The 15,696-nt window shown below is 34.7% G+C and overlaps 1 protein-coding gene across 19 annotated transcripts in view; it reads left to right on the top strand.

Annotated features, from left to right (window-relative positions):
• The window catches only part of LOC127069703 (leucine-rich repeat-containing protein 24-like), a 152,976-nt gene that overhangs the window by 125,381 nt on the left and 11,899 nt on the right, over window positions 1-15,696 (top strand). For 2 of the 19 annotated variants that reach the window (XM_051007037.1, XM_051007029.1), the window contains one exon: window positions 2,309-2,469. The exons of 15 other annotated variants lie outside the window; for them this stretch is intronic. The gene's annotated coding sequence lies outside the window, so the exon portion shown is untranslated. Of the gene's footprint in view, window positions 1-2,308; window positions 2,484-5,485; window positions 5,682-15,696 lie in introns of those variants that run through there. 2 more of the 19 variants (XR_007783673.1, XM_051007030.1) reach the window with 2 other exon arrangements.

Genomic DNA, 15,696 nt, shown 5'->3' with positions numbered 1-15,696 from the left:
TCATACGTACTTTTTGGGTATTGTTTCCTTTTGTATTTCAAGAATTTTTTTTCTTTTATTTACTTTACTCGTTTCATTTCTATTTCATTCTGATGTTAAAAGTCAATGAATGAAAACGAATAGCTACAGTGTAAACATTATACTCTGAGGTTTCAGAAATCAACAAACGATGCTGAATTCGTTCGTAGATTCAATATCGAACGTACGTACATATTTTCGTTTACTGTGAACTTTCACAATTTGATATTTATATAACGTATATATTGTTAATAAAAATAGTACAGAATTAAGCAAAGATTTTTTTTCTTTATATTCGGAAGAATCGCAACAAATTCTCAAATACCTTTCGCGAGTTTATCACCAAGATTCGAAAGATTCTCGAGCTTCGACCAATCCATTCTTCTTGCTCACTCACGTTTCGTTCGACCTTTTTTTTTCCCCTGAGGAAAAGAAACGTCGATTTTTCAACGGTGTTCCATGGAAGAGGATGCAAAATCTCGGAAAATAGAAAAAAAAGAGAAAAAGAGAGGGAGAGGGAGAGAGAAGAAAAGAAAAGAAAAGAAAAGAAAAACTAAGACAAGGGAAGAAAACTAGGCTGCTTTCGTGAGAACGTATGCGTGTATGTTTTATATATATAAATGTATATACTTTTGCATGCGTGAGAAAAAGAAAAAGATAGATAGGGAAAACCTTTTGCCAACGATGAACGGTGAGAAACGAATAAGACTTAGAGATACTCTCACGATCTACTCAGCTAAATTAGAACCTAAGTAATCAGCCGAAGTTGCTTGACTCATTCATGCATGCCGAGGCAAACGAACAAGTAATAGATGTGTATTTTCTCACCGTGATAACGTTTCCATATATGTATTTTCCACGTACACAGATACATAAATGAACGAAGAGACGTTAATCCTGGCCGTTCATTATGTGGAATAAAATTGTGTTCATTGTGTGGAATAAAACGTGAAATGATTCAATACAATGAGCCATTAGTCGAGACTCATGAATTTTGTCAAAAATATTTCCGAGTATATTATCTCTCTTTTCCTCTCTCTCTCTCTCTCTTTCTTTTTTGCTGATGAGATATCAACTGTTCGTTGATGAATCCTGTTGATGGGCTTTTATCAGGCAACCACACCGATGACGTTGCTACTCTTTTATCATCTGTAATATTCTCGTAACTCATTTGATACTCATCAGTTTTTGTCTATCCTGAAAATGAATTATACAATAGATCGTGTGGCCTAGATTTTTTTCCCCATTGCCTAGTACGTTTTCTACGACCGGTAAGAAAGAAGAATCGTTTAATAAAAGCTGATCAAGAAATATTTTAACGATAAAAATTTATATTCAAGAATTTGATAAGAAAAGAACGATGAGTTCCTTAAATGGTAAATCATTGCTTGAAATGATCAGGAAAATACAGACGATAAGCACGAAACGAAAAGCTTCATCGTTTTTCATAGATCGTTAAAAGGAAAATCTTGAAATTCTTACAAGAATTCCTTTAGAATTCCACTAGTTCGAGTATAATTGTTTTGATGAGTGATTAAAAGCGACGGTAATATTTAATTAATTATATACAAATGTCATTTCATTTCAATAGAGAAGGAAATGAGGAATGGTGGAAAATAAACAGAGAGAACGAACTAAGGAATTATTAATTAGAAACGAAGCTAAAATTATTCTAGATGGGAGTAAATATTTTTCAAATAAATTTTGTACGTCGAATGATCGGCAAATATCCCATTTGAAATTTTTGTTTAATTCTTCGTTTAACGTATCAACGTAAAAATAATTTGCGATGAAAGTTATTAACATTTAATTAACATCTAAATGCATTGTAATATTTTCGATAACATCCAGTATATGCAATTAATGTGTGACGATTGGTAAGGGGATTGGTGAAAGAGTATCACATTCTAACAACATTTCTAGACCATTTGACCAAGCTAAAATATCTGTCGTAATTTTGTAGGAAATTCCTTTGATGTTCATTATACCAGGTCGCGTTGGCATATAATTCATGAACGGAATGCGTGTGAGAGTAATTAGAAATGTTAATAGTTACATACGCGAGATCGAACGAGCTCGATAATGAGTGAGGTTAACGTGGAAAAGGGTTCAACGATCTTGTTTTAAAAGGGTTGTTCATTATCGTCTATTGCAATGAAGTTTATACTTGACCATTTGTCGCGTTAACATTCGCGATAACATTACGAAACTAATTCTGTCGCTTTTTTTTTTCTTTTTTCCTTTCTTCTCATTTTGTTATTCTCTTATTTTCTTTCCTTTTCTTTTACAGGGATCGTGCGAACATTGTAACGAGCATTAAATCGATTAAATGCCAGTCTCGCGTACGAACGAAGACCGATCGAGTCGCGTATCACTCAATTATCGCTGTGTCTTGCATGAGTGAACGATGAAGGAAGGCGAGAATGTTTAAATCTTAAGATTACGTACTACGTAAGTTAGAAAATGTGAGCAAACGATACGTGCTACGTTTCATTTTGATTTATGTCATGTAACTTTAAAGTCATGAACTCGTATACTTGTATAATATATACATATTTTTTTTATTTCATTTCATTTTTTATTGCCACAAGATTAATTGTTAGTTCTTGGAAAATAACATTTATTCGTTTCATTATATAATTCTGTTGGAAATCGTGCATATAAAATGTAGCTTTCAAATAGCAACTGCAATTTTTCGTTTCGTTGAAAATCGTTTATAATTATCGATCTTAATTGATCTTTGAACAGGTAAATCAGAGTTATGTATTTAAATTCGAGCTTATCTTCGCCATGGGAATTCTTTCAGCAGACAAGAGTATTGCGGTTAGCGATAGTGTCTTCTTATCGTTGTTGTAAAACTTTAAAAGGTCTTCTCGCTTTTAATTTGATTGCATGCTTTTATCGTAATTAAGTACAATGTATCTCTACACGTAAGTAACGAAGTAGATATACTCTATTCTACGCTCGATAAACTTTTTATTCCGCACGATTTACCATAGTCCTTTCTCGTCTCTTTTCTTCTAACTTTTTTTTTCTTTTTTTTTTTCACCTTACCTTTCTTCACCGTTATGCTTAACGTTTCGTTTCTTTCATTTCTGTTTACGAAGCTTACGACGAAACGATTCACCGATTCTTCGATCTCAAGCACGAAGCTCAATAATAGTAAATGTTATTGAAATAAAAGGGAAAAGCAACGGAAAAAGAAATACGGACAAAAAAGATAAATTTAATGTGGCATATAATTCGATGAATATAAAAGATGTAAAAGTAAATCTCGTAAGAATATCACGAAACTAAGCATAACGTTCGTCGTCACATTTATCCTTTCCATAGAAGCGTATATTCTATTATCTCTAAGTTTGCTAAGCGTAAATTTTAGCAAGACTACACCTAAGTAAGTTCTTTGTTAATCCTACCAGCGTAATATATCAAAAGTTTTAGATAATATTCGCCATGGTAATATTCCGTGTACGACATATTATAGAAATTATATATAAAGCAATTATAATAAATGATTAAAGTTTAGTACAATATGCGGGATATAAAACCAATATCTAAAATATAAAAGTTCTAATAATTAAAAACGTCGTAATAAAAAATATAAATAAAATCGAATGATTTTATTGAAATATTTGAAAGTTGATTGAATAAGAAAATAAAAAAAAAAAACAATTTAACAAAACGAGCTTCTACCTTTGGTCTTGTTTTAGCGGTCAGTAAAAAAAGAAAAGAAAAAAAAAACAAAAAAAAAAGATAAATAAAAGGAAAAAAGAGTCGACAGTTTGGACAGCGTTGATTGAAATCGTTGTGAAGCTTCAACCACAGGTCGTGTCCTTTGATGGTACAGGTTTTTGAGTCGGTAGGATACGAAACGAGCGAAAAGACAAACGTTCTATTCTCGAAAGCTTCAAGAGTTAAAGGCTACGAAAACATTACTCGCTTGGCTGTCCGTTGTTAGAAGGTGAAAACGTTTACGGATCGCAGACCATTGCTTGCTTGTTACTCGCGAGCAATGCTAAGGACCAAGAGCAATCGAGAGCAAAGGAGATGGAGAGAGAGAGAGAGAGAGAGAGAGAGAGAGAGAGAGAGAGAGGGAGAGGGAGAGAGAGAGAGAGAGAGAGAGAAGAAAAGAGAATTCTCAAGAGCCCAGAGAAATGGTGTCGCAAACAGTCTCTGAAGGAAAATCGAGTCGAAAAAAATATGTTTGCTCTTTGTGAGAAGTAAAATATTATTCTCCACGTTTCGTTCCAATATATTGAGATTGATATATTGTTACATAATTCTTATTGTATTTAAAAATAAATAAATAAATAAAAACGGATTAGTTATTATCATTTATAATTTGTCTTTGTTTAACTGATAGCTTGCCAATTTCAGATGGAAGAAAATATTCTCTCTCTCTCTTTTCCTCTCAGGCACTTTTAAAGAAACGAGCAAATCAGCGTTATCGATGTTTTATTATATCTATCGGTCGTTTATCAGGAAGAATCTAACACGTTTTCATGCACTTGACAATTAAAAAAGCATTTGGAAATATATTTCACGATCGTAAATATAATAAATCTCGTAGTTGTTTCGAATGTTATAACTAACGTACGTGACACTCCGTTCAGCTGAATTTTTATGATCATCGTAACAACGAAATGAATCATACGTATGTATTTCACAAAGACAAATCATCTGTTGTTTCGCTTCGCTTATTTTTATTTTTGATCTAACAGGAAAGATGATACGAACGTTTTAACATCGATTCCATTTTGTCTTTCTCATTAAATACTTTATCACGTATGTATTATATACATATACATATATATATATATATATATATATATATATATATATATATATACATACATACATACGATTTTCTATACACGTTATACATACGCTATATTACATGTAATGATTTCCTCGAAATTGCCTGTTGCAAAACGTAGTAATTACAGAGAGTTGAGGGAGTAACAGGTGACGTTTTTCCGATATCGTTGATCTATCGTCGAAGTCGCATCGCTATTTTTACGACCTAACAAAACGATGTCGAATACAGCGGAGCCTCTATTTTACCTCGATCACGTTTATCGACTGACGAGTTGTTACCCAAATATCGTAGTGTTCGTTATAACAATTCCTTTTTTCTTTTTTTTGTTCTTCTTCCCATTTATTTTTGACTTTTTTATATCGAACTATATCCACGTTATGGCGTTAGGTCAATAAAATACGTAGGTGATACGTTGTTTCTCTTTTTGAAGAAAAATCGATATCCTCGCAAAGAGTTTCCATTTGCTTTACATATATTAATTTTATTTTTAATTTCTTTTACAACGATCGATTTTCATTTCTTAGATATTTCCGTGTCTCGTATTCCGCTTGAAAATATTTTGGCACAGTTACAAAGCAACGGGGCTTCGTAGAAACATCGACGCGTACCGTTTCACCCTACCCACTGCATTATCTATTCGTTTTTCAGGAACAATCAACAAAAGTCCTGCTTTTCGGAGTTTCCGACATTTAATGAATGCAGTCTACAGACAACACTGCTCTTAGCCCGCTTGCTTTGTACTAGTGCCAAGAAAAATCAGAAGAGCATTGGTCAAATGCAAGTGGCAAAAGATAAAAGTCAAAGAAAGGAAGAAACAAAGATAAAAAATAAAAGAAGAAAGAAAAAAGAAACAGACAATCCCACTAATCTTTTTTATGCTCTAAAAAAAAAAAAGAAAGAAAAAGAAAAAAAATAATTCGCGTAACACAGTAACGTTAATTAAAAAATATCCATAGTTGATGGACTTTATAAATTTTGTTTGTTTCGTACGATTCGTACTGTTTACAATCTTTTTCTTTTCTTCTTTTTTTTTTTTTTTTATCGAAAGAACGATAAATTAAACATTCTTACGAACGTGCATATACCACTAATGAGAGTTATCGTAATAAGTAAATTTCAGTAATTATACAAAGTCGAGAGTTAGTTGATTAATAGATTCCTATTCGAATACAAATCGTTTCTTAAAAGTTCACGATTCTAGCTGTCCATTAACCAAACTAACGAACATTCCTTCTTCCTTCCTATCTCTGTTTGTCTGTCTATCTATCTTCATTTCTCTCTCTCTCTCTCTCTCTCCCCCTCTCTGTTTGTCGGTCTGTCTGTCTCTCTCTTCTGGATTTCACGCTCGTGGTTGGTATTTACGTGCCGGTGCGTTCGTGTAAGGCGTTATCGGGTCACCGGCAGCAACGAGCTCGATGTTGTACGCAGAGGGTGTGGCGGAGAGAGGTGTTAAGGGGCTGAGAGCGCGAGTTTGCGATCGGTCAGTGAGATAATCGCATTGTTGCGTCCGTAGAGGGTAGACAAAGAGAGAGGTGGAATCAAGCTCGTAAAGTAACCGCGATGAGATCGTCTGCGTTATCTTAATTCGACGTTACGCGTTGGCTGGCATGGACTTGGAGCTTATTTCTTTGACAAATTAAAGGGATTAACAAGCAACCACCGACAGGGATCCCTGTATCCCTACTTACTTTCGTTCGTCGACGTTGTAATCTACTCTCCTTGGGAAAAGGAACTTTCATTTTCAGCCTCGCTAACCTTTTTGGTTTTTAGATCGATCAGTAAGTTGTTGACTTAATTAAGGTATCATTAATTACAATATCGTTGGTATCTTTTTTCTTTTTCTTTTTTGTCGATGTAAAAAAAAGAAGGTTCGAAACTCGTTAAAATGTTTCTGCATACGTATGGTGATAAGTCTATTACCTGTTAATGATATATTCGTGATAAATATGATGGAACGTAGAATTTGATATTTCCTGGAATTTTTTCAAGTTGATCGTATAGCATTTTGATAATGGTTCCTCTCTACTATACCAGAACGATTAGTCTACTGTAACTCGAAAGGATAACAGAGAGAACAATTAAAAAAGAAAAAAAAAAGAAAAAAGATAAAAAGAGAAGGTACAGAAAATTTTTCCATCGCACGTTGAAAAGTCATCAAAACAACAAAATTCTCTCCGTTTGTTCGTCGTTATGACGTACCGTTGCATAAACAAGAGACGAAAAATCGGATGCATAAAAAGTTTGCAAGCATTTAGTCGAGCGTTTTTTCAGGACACGTCTCCAACTCTCGTTCCACGGATTCAAACGTCGAAATTTTCTGTTGAATTCCTATTTCGTTTGATCGACGATATAGATAAAAATTCGTGATTGTAGAAGTAAAAAAAAAAAAAAACTGCGACCCTACGATGGAGTTCGTTTTATTTTCGGCACAGTGTTTCCTTTTTTCAAGCCATCCAAAAACGAAACGGAAAAAATAACGTTTTATTCTTTACAAAAAATTTTTATACACATTTTCATCGTAGTATTACGTAATAATAATCGAATGAAATCGTCGAACGAAAATAGGGAAGACGAATATGTTATATTTGGATATTAATCGTTTTATTAGAAATATGTCATAATTTTGTCTATTATTATAACTGTTAATGATGAATAAACGGGACTATTGAATCAATCTATATACAAATCCGTTATATCATTTTCTATTTGAAATGATTATTCTATTTGAAATGATGTAAATGATTTTAATATATAAATCCAATTTCTAGTCGGATTCATTCATACGACATTGGTTATCCCTTAGATGACACACTGATATTAACAAGAGTAATATGTTGGAGGTCCCTTGGAGGGTGGATTTGTAATAGGTTTTACGAGGCGAATCCGGCAAATGAACGATACAGTAAGACGTATCGCAGTCAGATAGCGGATAGCAGATATACGTCCGACAGCGTTTGTAATGGATACACGTCCGGTCGCTGCTTATCTCGCAACGCCCAACGGCCGCAGGTGAAGCTCGTAATCGGATTATTCGTCGTATATATTTGTTAGAATGTTATTCTGAATTTTTTACTATTCGACGACGTGTTATAGCATAGACAAAAAGTTTAGATTTCGATTCATTTACCAAGCAATTTATTTTCTGACTGAAACTATCTTAATTGCTAAGTTATGCCAATGGGAAAGATATCGAACATGTTTATCGAACATTTTAACAACAACGGTGTTGCTTACAAACGTTTATCATTAATCATTCATTACTTTTACGCATTCCTTAAATTATATTTTCCAAATGTCTAACTAGAGATAAATATTGTTTAATAATGAAATAAAATATTATTTGTTTTATGGAAAAACGATCTTTGTTCCTCCCATGAAAAGAAAATCGTTTTTCGAAAAAGGTATGTAATTTTATGGGATTCTAACAATCGTTCGATTACGTAACCAAGCATATAACTTTGGCGTCCTTTTAAATTATTAAACTCACTCTATCGATAACTGCTTTTATATGGTAGTATGCACGAGCGCGTTTTATTCGATATATATATGTGTGTGTGTGTGTGTGTGTGTGTGTGTGTGTGTATGTATATCTTACGGAATCGTATGCACAAAAACATTCCACAAATTCCACGAATGAAAATATTAATAAAACTAATCGTGAAAACGCGCTGCGTTAAATGTAACGGACTATACCCAGCATGTTATCGTAATTCGCGCGATAAAACGACGGCGGACCTTTTTAGCAAAACGTCGATTGTGAAGAGATGGTAGGAGTTCAAATATTTTAATCTTTATGCGATAAATTCCAAAATGAATCGTGAGAATTATTATACAATTGGTATCGTTCATATAACGAGTTATTCGCTCGGCCATACGAATAATTTCGATAAAAATTATCGATTATATCTATTGACCCTTATCGAAAACTGTTCATGCACGTGAAACGATCTATTTTTTTATCATCTTTCACATTAAATTAAACAGATAATACAATTAATTTCAAAAGAAATAGAACGAGCAAGAAAAAAGAAAACAAGGAAAAAAAGATGACGTTCTCGTTCCTAATTCGTAATTCGTGGTTGCAACAAGACGAAGACATAAAAGAAAAAACAAAAAAAAAAGAAAAGAGAAAGAAAGAAAGAGAAAAAAAAGAGAAGGAAATATCGTCGAGTCAAAAAGAGAGTGAATTTTCGTGTAACGCCGTTAAGTAACGGGACATTTGTTAACGTTCTTTTATTTGGTCGTTAATGCGGAGAAAACGCAAGTGTAGGCCAACGTAGAGAAGACAACGTCGTCGGTGTGTCTGCAAGCGAAATATCGGCCATTGTTGGCCGTTGGCGTTTGGACGAGTGAGATGGACAGATGGATTTGGAACAAGAGTAGAAAAGTGAGAAAGGGAGAGAAATAGGAGACGATGCCAGGGGTTGCGGACGACGTCGTAAAGCGCACGACGTTGTGTCATCGCGAATGCCCAGCCGACGCCCTGGTCTGGCTCGAAGCATTGCTAAAAGTAAAAGGAAAAAAGAAAAGGGGAAAAAAGAGAAAGAGAGAGAAACATAGAGTCACAGCTCGCGTCCCAAAATTCACGACGACGACGACGACGACGACGACGACGGTGACTACGACGGAGATGACAACAAGGATGACGTTTGATTGACGAATCGTCGACATATTTCTTTTTGCAAATACGCTTGACACGAACTACAAAATTGGACCGATCTACTATTTTTTTTCATTTGGATACATCCATATTTCTATTCGTTCCAGCAAATATTTTTATCTCTCAAAACGAACTGTGTCCATAGATGGCTATATACGTCTGTGAGTTTCGATTAAGTATATAGAAATAAACTGATAGTAGAATATTCGATCCAGAGATTTCGAAATATATATATATATATATATATATATATATATATATCGAATAATTATGCAGTTAATTGTTATTAATTTTATATAGAATCTCGTCAAATTGCAAACTTCATTAATTACATTTATTCATTTATTAATGTACTTCATTTACATATTGATCAATTCAATCTAATACAGCCAATATGCATGTATATATATATCGACTTTATAACTTTTATTGATTTTTCCAAACAATTTTAATCGTTTAGAATTTCACAAAGTTTCCCTTACTTAAAACACACCTTTCTTCATTTAAAGTTAGACGTTGAGACAAGATCGAAAGTAAAGATCGTCGGACTAAAGAATAAATCTCCCGTTTTATTGACGGCCGACGGTAGCAACGACGATGGCATCCCCTTTCTTAACTTTCAGTCGTTAAAACCGACGACGACGACGACGCCTTATCGCAGACAAGTTAACGACGGATTGAAATTGTCGTTAGTCGGTGGTCACGATAGAACAACTCTTCGACGACTACTAAAAAAAGAAAGAAAAAAAGGGGAAAAAGAAAAATCGACGAGAAGGGTGCAACGTTCGTGTCTGAGCTTAGGGGAACACGCAAGGGTGGCTTTCACTGGCAACAACAGCGCTGCGAGTCATAAAATGCCGTGATTCTGCTAGACGACATCCCACTACGCGTTAAAAAAGGACAACAATGAAACGAAACGAATACTCTATCTCTCTCTCTCTCTCTCTCTCATGTTGCAGTCTGCTTCCATGCCAGAATTGCTGAATACATGTTCTCTCTCTCTCTCTCTCTCTCTCTCTCTCTCTCTCTCTCTCTCTTTATCTGTTTCTCTTTTTCTCTTATTTAAGTACGGTTTTTCTTTTTCCCTCATATATTCCTCGACGAGTATATCATAAAATTATATATGCGTTTAAATATTTCGATCGGTGGACAGATTTGCTTTTTAAGGAATGAAAAATACTAGAAATTACCATTCGGTGGAGTTTTTCCTTTCATTAACATTTCATCAATGCAGTTTGCCTTTCACCTCTCTCGTAAATTTACACGTTATGACTCTCTTCTCTCTCTCTCTCGCGCGCTCTTTCTCTCTCTCTCTCTTTCGTTTTCTCTCTTTTTTTCCATAGCTATCTCTGTAGAGTAAGCTTTTTAATGGTATTTCTTGTATGCTCGAAATAAATGATTACGGTTAACGTCGTGTTTTACAATAAATTACGAGCAGCTCGCACGATCTTTGTTGGTTTTAAACCAGGGTGAATTAACTTCACAACAGGATTTGTTTAAGAGATTTCTTGTTTTCGTTGAAGATATTATTCTTTTCAAAGATTTGAAGTTTTCTCTTTTTTATTATAAATTCTTTTCTTTTCTTCTTTCTGATTGATAAGAAGATTACTTCGTGCACTTGTTCGACGTTTTTTTCTAAACTTGCATACACGAAAAAGAAAAAAAAAAGAGATAAAAAATGAAAACCAAAAAAAGAAAAAAAATACAAAAAGCAAACTAAAAATAGAAAAATTCCAGAACGAACCAAGCCCATATATTTACTTCACCATTCAGTAATGTATCCAGCAATGCTCGGTCTCTTAAAATTTTCAGCGGGAGCTTAGGTACATATATATATAGTTTGGTGTAGCAGGGCTATAAAATTTCCAGCAGAACGAGCATATCGCAATCATCCACAGTAATACAAGATCAGACAGCAAAGAGACGTTCTATATAATATCGCATTTCTAAAGCTTTATGCAAAGATCTAGTGGAAACGACATCGTCGAGAGAAACGAAGTAAACGTAGAAAAGACGACACAAAATAAATCTGCTGTTCGCGAGAAAGGATGGGAAATGGCAAAGAAGAGCGCGTTAAGAAGAAGCGAATTAAATCTTGTCGTTCTTCGTTGGATAGAGAGAGCGTCAGAGCGAGAGAGACAGCGAGAGAGAGAGAGAGAAAGAGAGAGAGAGAGAGAGAGATACATCTCAACGGGTGGTAAATCGTTGAAGAGAGAAATTTCACGCGAAGCTTCGCCGTCTCTTCTCGTAAGCGATAATATACAAGGCTTAATGCCAGGACCATCAAAGAAGGCTCGAACGATGCCTCGAGCCAGACGAAAGTCTTGAACGGCAATGGCGAACCATCCTACTATTACCACTACTACTACTATTACTTGGTGATTCAGCTCACATAAGGGTCCAACGGCTTTCGTAATAGGGCAATGCTTCATCGCACCACTTTCGACCTCTCCAGACCCTTTTCTGGACTTGTGAGAAGGACCAGAGCTCGGCACAGCCTCTCATCGCTTTCCCACTGCACCCTTCTCTGACCTAAATCCATCTTAACATTCGGTAATTTTATGCTTCGACGGAGCGAGTTATGTTAAAATATCACCCTTGTCTGCCACCCTTATGGGCGCCACTCGGTCACTCGATTCGGTTATCTTTCATCGATAATCTGAGATTACATTATGGATTTTTCTCATATTCTTCATCTCTTACTACGTCGATTATCAACGGTATCGCCATTATTTTCAAGGTTTTTCTTTTTTCATTTCACTAGAATATAACTCAAGATTATGGTTGAATTTGTATAGTTGATTTAATTGACAAAGAAGATTATGTGCGTGAAAAATGGATAGAGATATTTTATTTTATACGCGTTAGATCATATTTTAACGTTATACATTTTTTTTTTTTTTACTTTCGATTTGTCAATGGAAGTTCCACCGATATTTTCATTATTTTACTGTGGATTTGCTTATACAATAGGTACATTCGTGTATAGATACAGAAGTCAAGCTTGAGTGGGAGGTTGGTTACCCGTTTAAATTAATTACAGGACGGGGAAACGTATTCGTCGATCGAAATTCTGGACGTTAAACAACGCAACGTTCAAACGATCTTGTTAGTTACAACGGTACCGGTTTACCTTTCATCGTTATGCAGGTTTAATGAAATTGTCGATAACGTAACTTTATAGAAAACGTTTTTGATAAATACAAAATGAGTTGTAATAAATCGAATGTAAAAATACTCGGAATAGGATTAATAGAAATAAGCGTGAAATACCCATGAAAGTTTCGACGTTTTCGATGTAAAAAGAAAAAGGATAAAAAGATGGGGAATTAGCAAGTGTAATGCCGTAAAAATCTTCGTAGGATAGAAGCGTGCAAACAGACGAGATAAAATACTTTCTGTTATCATCAACGGTTGGGAAAAGAAAAAGGTATGCAAGTATGGTAAACAAAAGCTTGAAAATAACGAAATGTTGGTACACATTAGTCCGTGGCTTTTTCCAAAGTAAAGATTGCTTGAACAAGGTAACGCGTTAATCCTGTTTACGTATCTTGCTACTATAATATCTTCGCTCTACTAGAGATCCTTTATTACACGTCCAATTTAAAGATTTACATATCGTTGGCTCGAGTAGATCTTTTATTTCTGTATTTTTTTCGTTTCGTTTCGTTTCGTTAAAAATATGTAAAATATAGAATTTTGACGATATAGGGAAGCATTACGTACGAAATATAATAAAACTATATGTGGTTGTCATATTGACTTTATCTACAAAGTGTTTAACACGAGAAAGATAAAGGAAAAAGGTGAATGGTTCTCAGTGAAAGTAGCTAATTCTAATTAGTAGTAAACGTTAGAAGCGATGCAGCTACTTTAGTACTTACTTGGAAGATACCTACTACAAAACAAGAGGGGATACGTTTTGTAAGTGTAGCTCCCACTTAATGAATGGAGGAGTATCTACTTGAAACATTAGCATGTGTTAACCATTGCTCGACGTTCGCACGTATCGTGAATGGATTATCAGGTTTCTCTTTAAATATGTTGGGATACTTTTTAAAATTGAATACGTCTTTTTTTCTTCTTTTTTTTCTTCTTGAATTATTTTCTAAAAATTTATCGTGCAAAAATATCTAATCCATCTTGCGAGTATTTCTGAAGTGAAAAACATTTTTAGAAAGGCTTGAAATACTTTTATAAAGCACTGTATCATGTTAAACGATAAAAGCATCAGCAGTAATTAACGTATTAACAGCCCTCTCTCTCTCTCTCTCTCTCCTATCTTTTTTTATCTTCTTTCACCTGACAACGTCGATCGATTATCAGCACGAGTTGTAACGTGCAACGTGTTGTAATTAGCTTCGTTTAATGACCTCATGGTATAGAGGTCGGAGACACTAGCTTCTTTTATTCGTTCCTTCTTAGAAAATCTCAACCATAATTTTAAAGTCTTGGCAATCGATCGATTCGATTCGATTCGATTCATATTTTAAATGGAAGAAAGGAAATAATTCAGAAACGTTGACAGCTGAAGCGAATTCAGCATGCTAGTAATCGTCGTTCCCCTCGGTTTATTAGCTTCTGTTTCGAACCTCGGCACGTACGATGAGGGTTTACCGAAAGGGAGAGTGACGTCAACGGACGAATGAACTGGCAAGATTGCAGGAACTAGACAGAAAGAAGGAGACAGAAAGGTGGTTCAAAGGTTAGAGGGATGAATACTTCGACGAGTCCGATACAGAAAAATTCGGTAATTTTACGCTCCGCTGAAGCGGATTCTATGCTAAGAGAAAACGAGAGAGAAAAAGAAAAATTGGATTTTGAAAATGTTCGATCTTGGAATACATACATACATACACACATATATATATATATACGCACATATATATATATATACATATATATATATATATATATATATATATATAAAGAGAGAGAGAGAAAAGAGGGAAATGGTGAGAGTAGAGGGAGAAGGAAAGAGAGGGGTCTTGGCGCTAAACGATGTCGCTTCCGACTCGTTAAAAAATCGATAACTCGTTTAGGGATATCAGGCAACCGAGTCCATTACTAGTTCGTTGCGTTTGTTATATTTTTCATGCAGCCGAGAATTCATTTGGGAGATCTCCCCTTCCTCACCGTTCTCAACTTTTTTTTTCTTTCAATTTTGTTATCTCGCGAGATCTCTCGTTATCGTTTAAGAAGAAACGAGGCAGGGACGTTTCGATCGTCGCAATACTCGAATTCTACCGACGATTAAAACTAACGAGTGACGACGGGACGAGAATAGTCTGTGAAAGGAATCGCGTTGTTACGGCGTAAACGACGTTCCATAGTTCGCTAGCAACACCCCTATTCTCTCTATCTCTTTCTCTCTTCCTCTCTCTTTCTATCTGTCTATCTATCTATCTATCTATCTATGTATATACATTTACTTTCTTTGTAGATTTTTTCATTTTTTCTTCTTCTACTTTGCCAAGCGAACTCCAGTAATGGTTAAATTCCTGTTTGCACTATATAGAGATGCTTTTCTTTGCTTAAATAATAACTTTACTAAGGAACGAGTCACAGGAAACGATCAAGAAACAAGGGTGAGTCGATCGAGATAGATAAATAGAGAGAAAGAGAGAGAGAGAGAGAAGTAGACGTACAGACGGAACAAAAGAGAACAAACAAGAGTCAAAAGAGAAGTTGAAAATACGAGAATGAGAACCAAGAACATAGTGGAGTTCGATTTTCTCAGATTGCAAGGACAAATCAATAAGAAAGAGAGTTGGGAAATAAAGCTTGACTTTCTAGTTTCTTTTTATCTTCTTTAGTCGATGCGCACAGTCCCTGAACTCGTCGGAAAAACATTGCCGACCAAAAATGAAGATACAAAGGTAAATCCTTGGTCTTTTCTTTTTTACAAAACAAAAAAGATCGATTAGATAAAGGAAATGTATTATATAATATTCTATGTATAAATATATACGATGAAAAATCGTCGAATTTCCAATATTTCTTGTTCCAATGTATTCTCTTTCGATTTATATTTGGTATCGATAAAAATATCATGAATGAAGATAATAAATAGGAAATTCATTTTATGGTATTACACGATTTAAAAATGTTCTTTTTATTCAGGAATCCAATTAGCCTTAAATAAGGGTCGACGTGTATCGGAGAATGTTCCATTCTTTCGCAATGAATAATATATAAC

This window comes from Vespula vulgaris, chromosome 16 (genome assembly GCF_905475345.1).
Source record: "Vespula vulgaris chromosome 16, iyVesVulg1.1, whole genome shotgun sequence".
Taxonomy (NCBI): domain Eukaryota; kingdom Metazoa; phylum Arthropoda; class Insecta; order Hymenoptera; family Vespidae; genus Vespula; species Vespula vulgaris.
This window is presented reverse-complemented; position numbering and strand designations above follow the sequence as displayed.